Source organism: Dasypus novemcinctus, chromosome X, assembly GCF_030445035.2.
Source record: "Dasypus novemcinctus isolate mDasNov1 chromosome X, mDasNov1.1.hap2, whole genome shotgun sequence".
Lineage (NCBI taxonomy): Eukaryota > Metazoa > Chordata > Mammalia > Cingulata > Dasypodidae > Dasypus > Dasypus novemcinctus.
In genome coordinates, this window is record NC_080704.1 from 73,274,580 (window position 1) to 73,285,876 (window position 11,297).

General features: G+C 35.9%; 1 non-coding gene across 1 annotated transcript; it reads left to right on the forward strand.

Annotated features, from left to right (window-relative positions):
• Positions 1-4,360: 4,360 nt before the first annotated feature.
• On the forward strand, positions 4,361-4,467 carry LOC111759112 (U6 spliceosomal RNA). Its single transcript, XR_002793196.1, has one exon. It is a non-coding gene; the product is annotated as a U6 spliceosomal RNA (small nuclear RNA).
• Positions 4,468-11,297: the final 6,830 nt, after the last annotated feature.

Below are 11,297 nucleotides of genomic sequence, written 5' to 3' on the forward strand. Positions count from 1 at the left end.
GGGGGATGAACTATGGGCTAAAGTAGACTTACTATTATTCTACTATATACTTATTATAATTCAAGCAATGGAAGAAATATCACTGATGTGGAGGCAGCCACCACTGGAGACCCTGAAGGTAAGGAGAGGGAGGGTCAGGAGTAAAACAGAAGTACTTTCAGGACTTGGGAGTTCTCCTGAATGACATTACAATGAAAGATACAGGCCATTATGTATCTTGCCATAACCTACAGAATTGAGTGGAAGAGAGTGTAAACTACAATGTAAACTATAATTCATGCTTAGTGGCAATTATCCAAAATGTGTTTATCAATTGCAATGAAAGTACCACACTAAAGAAAGATGTTGCTAATGTGGGAGAATGTGAGAGGTGTGGGGAGTGGGGCATATAGGAATCCCCTGAATATCCTCTGTATCATTTATGTAATCTAAATATCTCTTAAAAATAAAAAAAAAGAAAAGAGAAATAAATCACTTGACCATAGACCTGCCAGTCTGTTTCTGTGCTCTAAGTTTGAATACAGGCTTAATCTGTAATCTTTATGCCAGTACAATGTTATTTTTACCACTGTAGTTAAGTAATATGGTTTAAAGTTAGGACATGAGCGTATTTCAGCTGTGTTCTTCTTTTCTAAGACATTTTTTGCCTATCTGGGTTCCCTTATATTGAGATTGCATTGAATCTGTGAATTAGTTCAGATAGGATTGACATCTTTTTTTTGCCTTTATTTTTTTAATATTACATTAAAAAAATATGAGGTCCCCATATTCCCCCACACCCCTCATCCCACTCCTCCACCCATAGCAATAATCTCCCCCATCATCATGAGGCATTCATTGCATTTGGTGAATACATCTCTGAGCACCACTGGACATCATGGTCAATGGTCCACATCATAGCCAGCACTATCCCATGTTCCACCCAGTGGGCCATGGGAGGACATAAAAAGTCTGGTAACTGTCCTTGCAGCATCACCCAGGACAACTCCAAGTCCCAGGAACGCCTCCACATCTCATCTCTTCCTCCCATTCCCCGCCCCCAGCAGCCACCATGGCCACTTTCTCCACACCAATACTACATTTTCTTCAATTACTAATCACAATATTTCATGAATAGAATATCAGTAAGTTCACTCTAATCCATATTCTATCCCTCCATCCTGTAGACCTTGGAATGATTGTGTCCACTCCACATCTATATCAAGAGGTGGCTTAGATTCCACATGGATGCTGGATGCAATCCTCCTGCTCACTTGGCTCAATGGTGGGGTGGTTCACCTTCTTCAACTCCATGTAAGCTGAGTAGGGTAAGTCCAATAAACCAGAGCATAGGAGCTGAAGTCTGTTGAGGCTCAGGGCCTGGCTATCATATGGTCAGTCCAGAGAATCAGGTCCCCTGGGTATATATTAAACCCCCACACCAACTACAGTTCTGGTATAAGTAACAGGAAAGGCTTGTGAAAAAAGATCACATCTGAATCCAGCTCCATCACATAGAAAGACAAACTCCAAAGTAGGGCCAACTGACATGGCATTGAACTCCTTCTGCCATGTCCATAGAACCTGTGGGTCTCTAGAGCCCTCAGAAGAACCATTATCCGGGGTTGTATCTACTTTATCTGTCTCTGGGACTCTGCATAAGGGCAACCCCTCTGATAATCTCCTGGCTCTTTTTGGAGACTCATAGCCATATAAACTCATTTGTCCTTTCCATTTCCCCCTTGATTCATGTCAAAAAGCATTTTTAACTCCTGGTATTATATGTAGACTGAGATATTCTGCTGGTCTGAACTGACCCTTACTCTTTAGTCTTCTAATCCATGAATACAGAATGTCCTTCTATTTATTTATGTCTTTTTTGGTTTCTATTAATGATTTTTTGTAGTTCTCTGAATATATGTCCTTTATAGCCTTGGTTAAGTTTATTCCTATACATTTCATACTTTAGTTGCTATTATAAATGGACATTTTATCATTTCATCCTCAAATTGAACATCAGTAGTGTACAGAAAAGCTATGGATTTTGAATATTAATCTTGTTTCCCACCACTTTGCTGAATTTGTCTATTTGTTCTGGTTGCTCTTTTGTGAATTTTTCAGAATTTTCTACATAAAGGATCATGTTATTAGTGAACAGTGCAGATTTTCTTTTTTTCTTCTCCTATATTGGTGAATTTTATTTCTTTATCTAACCCAGTACCTCTTGCTAGATCTTCTAGCAAAATAATGAATAAATAACAGTGGTGACACTGGATATCTTTGTCTTCTTCCTGATCTTTGTAGGAAAGTTTTCTGTCTTTCACCATTGAGTACAATGCTAGCTGTTTGTTTTCCTACATGCACTTTACCATATTGAGAAAGCTTCCTTTAATTCCTATGGTTTGAAGTGATTTTATCAAAACAGGGTGCTGTATTTTGTTAAATGCCTTATCTGCATTTGCTGTGGATATTCTTCTTCAATATTTCAATGTGGCTTATTACACTAATTGAAACACCCTTGCATACCTTGGACAACACCCAATTTAAGTATGCTTTTTGCTTTGGATTCCAAGTATTTTAGTGAGGATTTTGGCATCTATATTCATTAGAGATAGTGGTCTGTAATTTTCTTTCTTTGTAATATCTTTATCTCAATTTGGTATTAGGGTCTTTCATTCCCATAAGCTATTCCTTTTCTTTTCAGGTTTTCAAATTTTCTTTATGCTTACCCAGTGACTTCTTAATATCCTTTATCTCATTAGCCATATGGTCTTTCAATTCTTTGAACTAATTTAAGAGAGTTGTGTGATTATCACTGATTTTCTTAAATCCTATATTTCTTCAGGATATTTGATTTTTTTCCTTTGGGCCATCTCTTCCTGTTTCCTAATATGCTCTGCAGTTTGTTGCTGATGTCTAAATATCTGAACATGTTGCTAAATTTACTCTGATGGCCAATTTCTCTCTCTTGCATATTGCTTGTTTTGCACAGCTCTGGTTTGATATTTGGTTAAACTTATTCTAGGTCTTTTTAAATGCTCAGCTTATCAAATCAGGGCAGGTCCTCTCCCCAACCCATGACTCATTAAGCAGTATAAAATCCCTGGGCTATTGCAACAGACTGAGAGGCAAACAGAATACTTTTTCCTTGTTAGGTGTTTCAATGGAATAAGGACAGAGAGTCACTGGGCTTCTTTTCAGTGATTTTGGCAAGCAGAGTTCATTTTGAATCTAGGCTCTGGCCAAACCAAAACAAAGGAAAACCAAGAAATAAAGCTCTGTGGAAAGGTATGTCAATGAGTGCCATCTCCTGGCTGGTCTGGAAATTGCATGGACAAATACTGCACTTGGTTCTCTCTGTTCTCTAAGTTCTGGGAGAAAATCCGTGCTCCATTAGTGAGTCCCTGGAATGGGTTTGATAGGATAAGCTGATCAATTTTATAGACTTAGGATTGTCAAAGAAGAGCTCTGGAAAAGTAATAATAAAAAGCAAGAGAGAGAAATTGACAATAAATATAAATTCACCAACATATTTAGATGCTTATACATCAGCAAAAAATTACAAACCATATTAGGGAACAGAAAGAGATGACCCAGTCAAAGGAAATAATCAAATATCCTGAAGAGATACAGAATGTGAAACCATCAATTAATAATAATCACAAAACTCTCCCAAATCAATTTAAAAATCTGAAAGAAAACATTACTAAAGATGTAAAGGATATGAAGAAGAAAGTGAGTGAGCATGACAAACAAATTGAAAGTCTGCAAAGTAAAGTAACAGACCTTATGGAAATGAAAGACACAATTGATGAGAAAAAATATATTAGAGACACAAAAGAGCAGATTACAATTGTTCAAGACAGATTTAGTGCTTTGAAATATATAATATTTCAACTGGAAAAGACAGGAAAGTAGAAAGAGAAGAGTGGAAAAAATAGAATAATGTCTTAGGGAATTGATTGATAGTGCAAAATGCAAAACATATGCATTATTGATGTCCCAGAAGGAGAAGAAAATGGAAAAAGGCAGAAAGAATATTTGAGGAAATAATGATGGAAAACTTCTCTAACCTTATGAAAGATATCAATATAAATATCAAAGAAGAACAATGCACCACAAACAGAATAAATATAAATAGACCTACCCCAAGCCATCTATTCAAAATGATAACTATCACAGATAAAGAATATTCAGAAGCAGCAAGAGAAAAGCAAAGCATCAAATACAAAGGAGCCTCACATATGAGTAAGTACGAATGTGTCATCAAAAACATAGAGGAGAGAAGAAAGTGGTGTGATGTATTTAAGATACTGGAAGAGAAAACAAGATAACCAAGAATTCTGTATCTGGCAAAGCTTGTTTTAATAAATGAAGGTGAGTTCTTCCTTTGGCAGCACATACACTAAAACTGGAATGATTCAGAGAAGATTATCATGATCCCTGTGCAAGAGTGACACATATATTAATGAAGCAATCCATATTTTTCTTTTTATTTTATGAATAAATTGCAACGGATATGGCACTGAACTCCATCTGCCATGACCATAGAACCTGTGTGTCTCTGTAGCCCTCAGAAGAACCAAAACCTGAGGTTGAATCTACTTTATCTATCTCTGGGATTCTGCTGAGGTGCACATAAGGGCGACCCCTCTGATAAACTCCCTGCATTTTTTGGAGATGCATAGCCATATAAACTCTTTTGTCCTTTCCATTTCTGCCTTTTATTCAGGTCAAAAAGCATTTTCACCTATGTATTATATGTAGACCGAGATCCTGCTGGTCTGAGTTGACCCTTTTATTCAAGGTCATTTTCTAGTTACATCATCAGCTGGTACTTGGTAATAATCCCTCAGCACCAAGGAGGCTCATCTCCAGGAGTCATGCCCCACACTTGGGGCAACGAAGTGCATTTACATGCTGAGTTTGGCTTCAAGACTGGCCACATTTGAGCAACACGGGGGCTCTCCAGAGGTAACTCTTGGGCACCCTGCAGCTCTAGGCCTTGTTCTTATTTCGCGTGCACAGGCTCACAAGCATAGACATTAGTATCAAGGACTCATGGCTGGAATTTTTTTTTTTTTTTGGTCTTTGCTGTTGCACTTCGGGGATTGTTGCTGTTCCTTTAGGGAATGTGATAGAGCTCCCCTGACTAGGATCTCAGCAGTCCCTCACTTGTTTTTAATTGTAACCACTATGAAAATATCCAAACATTTTTATGTACCCTGGATATATGTCTTGGAGAACTCTCTGCTCACCATGTGTCCCCTGTCAAAAATATCCCACACCAGTATTCATCCCCTACCATTGTTGAACCTCTCTATGATCCAAAACTTCTTGACAGGTTCCATTAAATGTAAAATGGAATATAGTGATGAATTTAAAGGTTAGATATAAAATACATATTAATTTAGAAAAATTAAGGTAAAAATAAACTGGGGTAACAAAATATTTAAAAATGCAAAAGCTTTATTTTTGATATTTTGACATCCATCACTGCAATAAGTGTTGCCATGTATGCAAATTGGCAAGGCAACTTGTTCCATCTTTTCCTTGGTGTCTACGTCCTTTCTTTTCCTTATTTTTCCTAATTATTAAGCTTGTCTTCACAAAAGTTTTAGGTCACAGTAATTCATATATACAATATACAGCACTCCCACATATCCAACATAAAACCCTTTTCCCTTCCACATAATCATACCATATTTACTGAAACTAATGTACAGATATTGAGACAATAGCTTTCAAAAAGGTAACATTTGGGTTTACATTGTGGTTTATATTTTAGACTATACAATTTTCTAAATTTTTAGTTATCTTAAGTTTTCATTATGATTTACATTTTAGCCTATCAGACCCTACACATTTTTTTGGTGTAATTTAACATGTCTTATATACATCCTTGCATAATCTTGTGGAACACTTCTATTTCTCACACAGTTACATTGATTCCATATATTCAATACCTCTTTCCCCCTCGCCTCAGGGCCCACAGTGACAGTCAATCTTCATTGCTTAAGGGCCATTTTCAGAGATACTTGCAAGAATATTGAGGGCTTGACATGCTCGACTGCCTTAACACATTGCCTTAACACATTGGGAGCCACCATTTCTCTCGAGAGATACAACTCCCTCTATTTGAGAACATTAGTCCTCCCCAGGATGTGGATATACCTTCAGTGTAATTGTATGGGTCTCCTTCCAATGATTTGATGCACTATGACAAAATAAGCACTCACACACTCCCTACAAGCCTGTTCTGCTTCAGATTATCCCCTGTAAGCATCTTAAACAGGTAACCTTCTTTATTATATTTTTGAAAACGTTTTCTCAGGATTATATTCTCAACCACATATCTGACAATCTCCTATGTTCATATATTCCCCACTCTCCCCCCAATTTCTTAGGCAATATTACCCATCCTCCCTTCACTAGCTTCCCTCAAGCCCACAAGCCCCACACAATGGTAAACCTGTGTCTGCATTTTATCCCTTCCTTGTACAAACACTTACCTCCAGCTTATCATAGATTTCTCCCATGTGGGTGTCAGCTTACATCCTTCCTCTACCTCCCAATTTCCTTTACCTATCATCCAGTCTCTAGCTCTCTGAGGCAGCTTGGTTTACTTATTTCACGTCATTGAGGTGATGTAGAATTTGTCCTTCAATGCCTGGGTTGCTTCACTCAACATAAGGTTCTCAAGATTCATCCATGTTATGATAAGTGGTTGTAGTTTATTCATTCTTAAAGCTGAGTATTATTCCATTGTATGTATATACCACATTTTATTTATCCATTCATCTGTTGATGGGCATTTGGGTTGATTCCAGCTTTTGGCAATAGTGAACAATGCTGTTATGAACATTGTTATGCATATATCAGTTTGTGTCCTTGTTTTCAGTTCCACTGGATATATACCCAGCAGTGGAATTGCTGGATCATATGGCAAATCTATACATAGTTTTTTGAGAAACTGTCAAACTGTCATCCAGAATGGCTGGATCCTTCTGCATTCCCACCAGCAGTGGATGAGTGTTTCCATTCCTCCACATCCTCTCCAGTATTTGTAGTCTTCTGTTTTTTTCATAGCTGCCAAAATTATGGGAGTAAGATGGTATCTTATTGTAGTTTTGATTTGCATTTCCCTAATAGCTAGAGATATGGACCATTTTTTCATGTGCTTTTTGGCCATTTGTATTCTTTGGAGAAGTGTCTGTTTAAATCTTTTTCCCATTTTTAAATAGGTTGTTTTTTTATTTTTGAGATATAGGAGTTCTTTATATATGCCTGTTAAAATCTCCTATCAGATATATGGTTACCAAATATTTTCTCCCATTGTGTAGGCTCTCTTTTCACTTTCTTGACAAACTCCTTTGAGGTGCAGAAGGCTTTAATTTTGAGGAAGTCCCATTTAACTATTTGTTCTTCTGCTGCTCGTGCTTTTGGTGTGAAGTTCATGAAGCCATTTCCTATTAAAAGTTCCTGTAGATGCTTCACTACACTGCTTTCCAAAGTCTTTATGGTCTTGGGTCTTATATGTAAGTGTTTGATCCATCTTGAGATGATTTTTGTATAAGGTGTGTGGTTGTAATCCTCTTTCATTCTTTTACATATGTGTCTCTCCTTGTGCCTATACCATGCTCTTTTCACTACTGTAGCTTTGTAGCATGTTTGGAAGTCAGGTAGTGTAATTCCTCCAATTTTGTTTTTCTTTTTCAATATGTCTTTGGCTATTCGGGGCCTCTTTCCTTTCCAAATAAATTTCATAGCTAGTTTTTCTAATTCATTAAAGAATGCTGTGTTGATTTTTATTGGGATTGCATTCAATGCATAGATCAGTTTTGGTAGGATAGACATCTTAATAATATTTAGTCTTCCTATTTATGAACAGGGAATATTCTTCAATCTATTTAGGTCTTTGATTTCCTTGAACAGGGTTGTGTATTTCCCTGTATATAAGTCTTTTACATCTTTAGTTAAATTTATGGCTAGATATTTGACTTTTTTTAAATTTAGTATTGCAAATGGTATTTATTTCTTGATTTCCTCCTGAGCTTGCTCATTATTGGTGTACAGAAGTGCTACTCATTTTTGCACATTGATCTTATAATCTGTGACTCTACTAAACTCATTTATGAGTTCTAGAAGCTTTGTTGTAGACCTCTCGGGGTTTTCTATGTATAGGATCATGTCATCTGCAAATAATGAAATTTTGAATTCTTCCTTTCCAATTTCAATACATTTTATATCTGGTTCTTGCCCCACTGTTCGAGCAAATACTTCTAAGACAATGTTAAATAGAAGAGGTGAGAATGGGCATCCTTGTCTTGTTCCTGATCTTAGAGGGAAAGATTTTAGGATTTCACCATTGTAAACGATGTTGGCTGTGTGTTTTTCATATATACTCTTTATCATATTCAGAAAATTTTCTTTTATTCCAATCTTTTGCCATGTTTTTATCAAGAAAGTTTGCTGTATTTTGCCAAATGCTTTTTCTTCATGTATAGATATAATCATGTGATTTTTCCCTTCAATCTGTTTATATGGTGTATTACTTTGATTGATTTTCTTATGTTTTCCCATTCTTGCATACCTGCGATGAATCCCACTTGGTCATGGTGTATAATTCATTTAATGTGTTGTTGATTACAATTAGCAAGTTTTTTGATGAGGACTTTTGTGTCTAGGTTCATTAGAGAAATTGTCTGTAATTTCCTTTCTTGTGATGTCTTTGTTTGGCTTTGGTAATAAGGTAATTTTGGCATCATAGAATGAGTTAGGTAGTGATCCTTCTGTTTTGATTTATTGGAAGAGTTTCTGCAAGATTGGCATTAGTTCTTTCTGGAATATTTTTTAGAATTCACCTGTGAAGTCATCTGGCTGGGGGCTCCTCTTATTTGGGAGGTTTATAATGACTTATTCTGTCTCTTTACTTGCGATTGATGTGTTGAGATTGTCAATTTCTTCTTTCATCAGTGTAGGCTGCTTATGTGTTTCTAGGAAATTGTCCATTTCCTCTTAATTGTCATTTATGTCGGAATATAGTTTTTCAAAGTATGCTTTTATGATAGTCTTTAATTCTGTAGTGTCAGTGGTGATATCTCCTTTCTCATTTCTTATTTTCTGTATTTGCATCTTCTCTCTCTCTCTTTTTTTTTTTTTGTTAGACTAGATACATGTTTGTCAATTTTTTGATCTTCTCAAAGAACCAGCTCTTGGTTTGGTTTATCTTTTGAACTGCTTTCTTATTTTATATTTCATTTACTTCTGCTCTTATCTTTGCTACTTTTTCTTTCCTCTTCCCGTGAGGTTACTTTGTTGTTTTTTTACTAATTCCTCCAAATGTGCACTTAGTTCTTCAAATTTGCTCTTTCTTCTTTTTTGATGTATGAATTTATGGTTATAAATTTCCCTCTCTGTACTGCTTTTGCTGCATCCCAAAATTTTGTTATGTTGTGTTATCATTTTCATTAGTTTCAAGGTAGTTATTAATTTCTTTTGAGATTTCTTTTTTGACACACCCTTTTATTAAGAATATACTGTTTAATTTATATATCTTGTTGTGAAATCTGGGCCTCTGGCCCTTGCAGATTTCCAGCTTCACTCAGATGGAGTCAGAGATATTATATTGTATGATTTCGAACTTTCTGAATTTGTTGAAGCTTTCTCTGTGACCTAGCATAGAGTCCATCTTGGAGAATGATCCATGTGCACTTGAGAAAAATATATATCCTGTTGTGTTCAGGTGTAATGATCTATATATGTCTATTAAGTCCAGTTCCTTTAATATACTGTTTAAAGTTTTTGTTTCTTTTTAGATTCTCTTTTGAGTATATTCTGTCCAAAATTGATAGTGGTGTATTAAATACTCCCAATATAATTGAAAAGGCATCTATTCTTTCACTCAGTTTTTCCAGTGTTTGCCTCATATATTTGGAGGTGCCCTTGTTAGGAGCATAAATGTTTATGTTTGTTCATTCTTCTTGAAAGATTATCACTTTTATTAATATGTAGTGTCCATCTTTGTCTCTCAAAATTGTTTCAGAATTAAGTCTATTTTGTCTGCCTTTTTTGGTTATAGTTTACTTGTAAGATTGTTTTCCAGCCATTCACTTTCAACCTCATTGAATCCCTGGGTCTAAAATGTGTTTCTTGTAGACAGCATATAGATGTTTCATATTTCCTTATCCAATCTCCCAGTCTTAATCTTTTGACAGGTGAGTTTAATCCATTGACATTCAGTGCTATTACTTTCCAGGAATTATTTATGTTAGCCACATTTTGTTTGGACTTTTGTTTGTCATATTTTGTTTGTTTTTTCCTTCTCTTTTTGTCTTTTTTGTTGCTCTTACAGTCTCCTACAACTCTGCCTCTTCTGTTTTTTTCTTTTTTCCTGCAGAACTCCCTTTAGTATTTCCTGAAGGGCAGGGTCCTTGTTGGCATACTGTTTTAATTTCTGTTTATCTGTGAATATTTTGAACTCTCCATTATTTTTGAATGCTTGCTTAGCTGGGTAGAGAATTCTTGGTTGGAAATATTTTTCTTTCAGTACCTTGACTATGTCATACTACTGCCTTCTTTCCTCCATAATTTCAGATGAGAAATCAGCACTTGATCTTTTGGAGCCTCCTTTGTATGTGATGGTTCTCTTTTCTCTTGATGCTTTTAGAATTTTCTCTTTGTCTTGAGCATTGGATAATTTGACAAGTATATGTCTTGTGGTAGGCTTGTTGGGATTTATGGTTTTTGGGGTGTGTTGTGAGTCCTGGACATGTACATCCATCTCTCTCAGTAGATCTGGGAAGTTTTCAGCTATTATATCCTCCAATATCTCTTCTGTCCCCCTTCCCTTCTCTTCTCCTTCTGGGATACTTATGATACGTATGTATGTGCATTTTGCATTGTCATTTTAGTCCCTTCATACCAGCTGGATTTTTTTCTATCTTTTTATCAATCATTTCTACTACTGTTTAATTTCAGATGCATGGTCTTCCACATCACTAATTCTCTCCTCTGGTTCTTCTAATCTGCTGCTATTTGCTGAGAGTGTATTTTTTATTTCTTGACTTGTGGTGTTCATCACCATCATATCTGTTATGTTTTTGTGCATGTCTTCAATTTCTTCTGTATTCTCTCCACGTGTTTTCTTCATATTGTTAAGCTCTTCCTTTACTTCATTAAGTTGGTCTCTAATACATGTTTTGAGACCTTTAATTACTTGTCTGATGTTCTGCTCCTCTTTCTGGTTTTTAGTTTGTTAATTGGATTTAGCCATGTTTTCCTGATTATTGGTTTGGTTTGTAGTTTTTTGTTGCTGT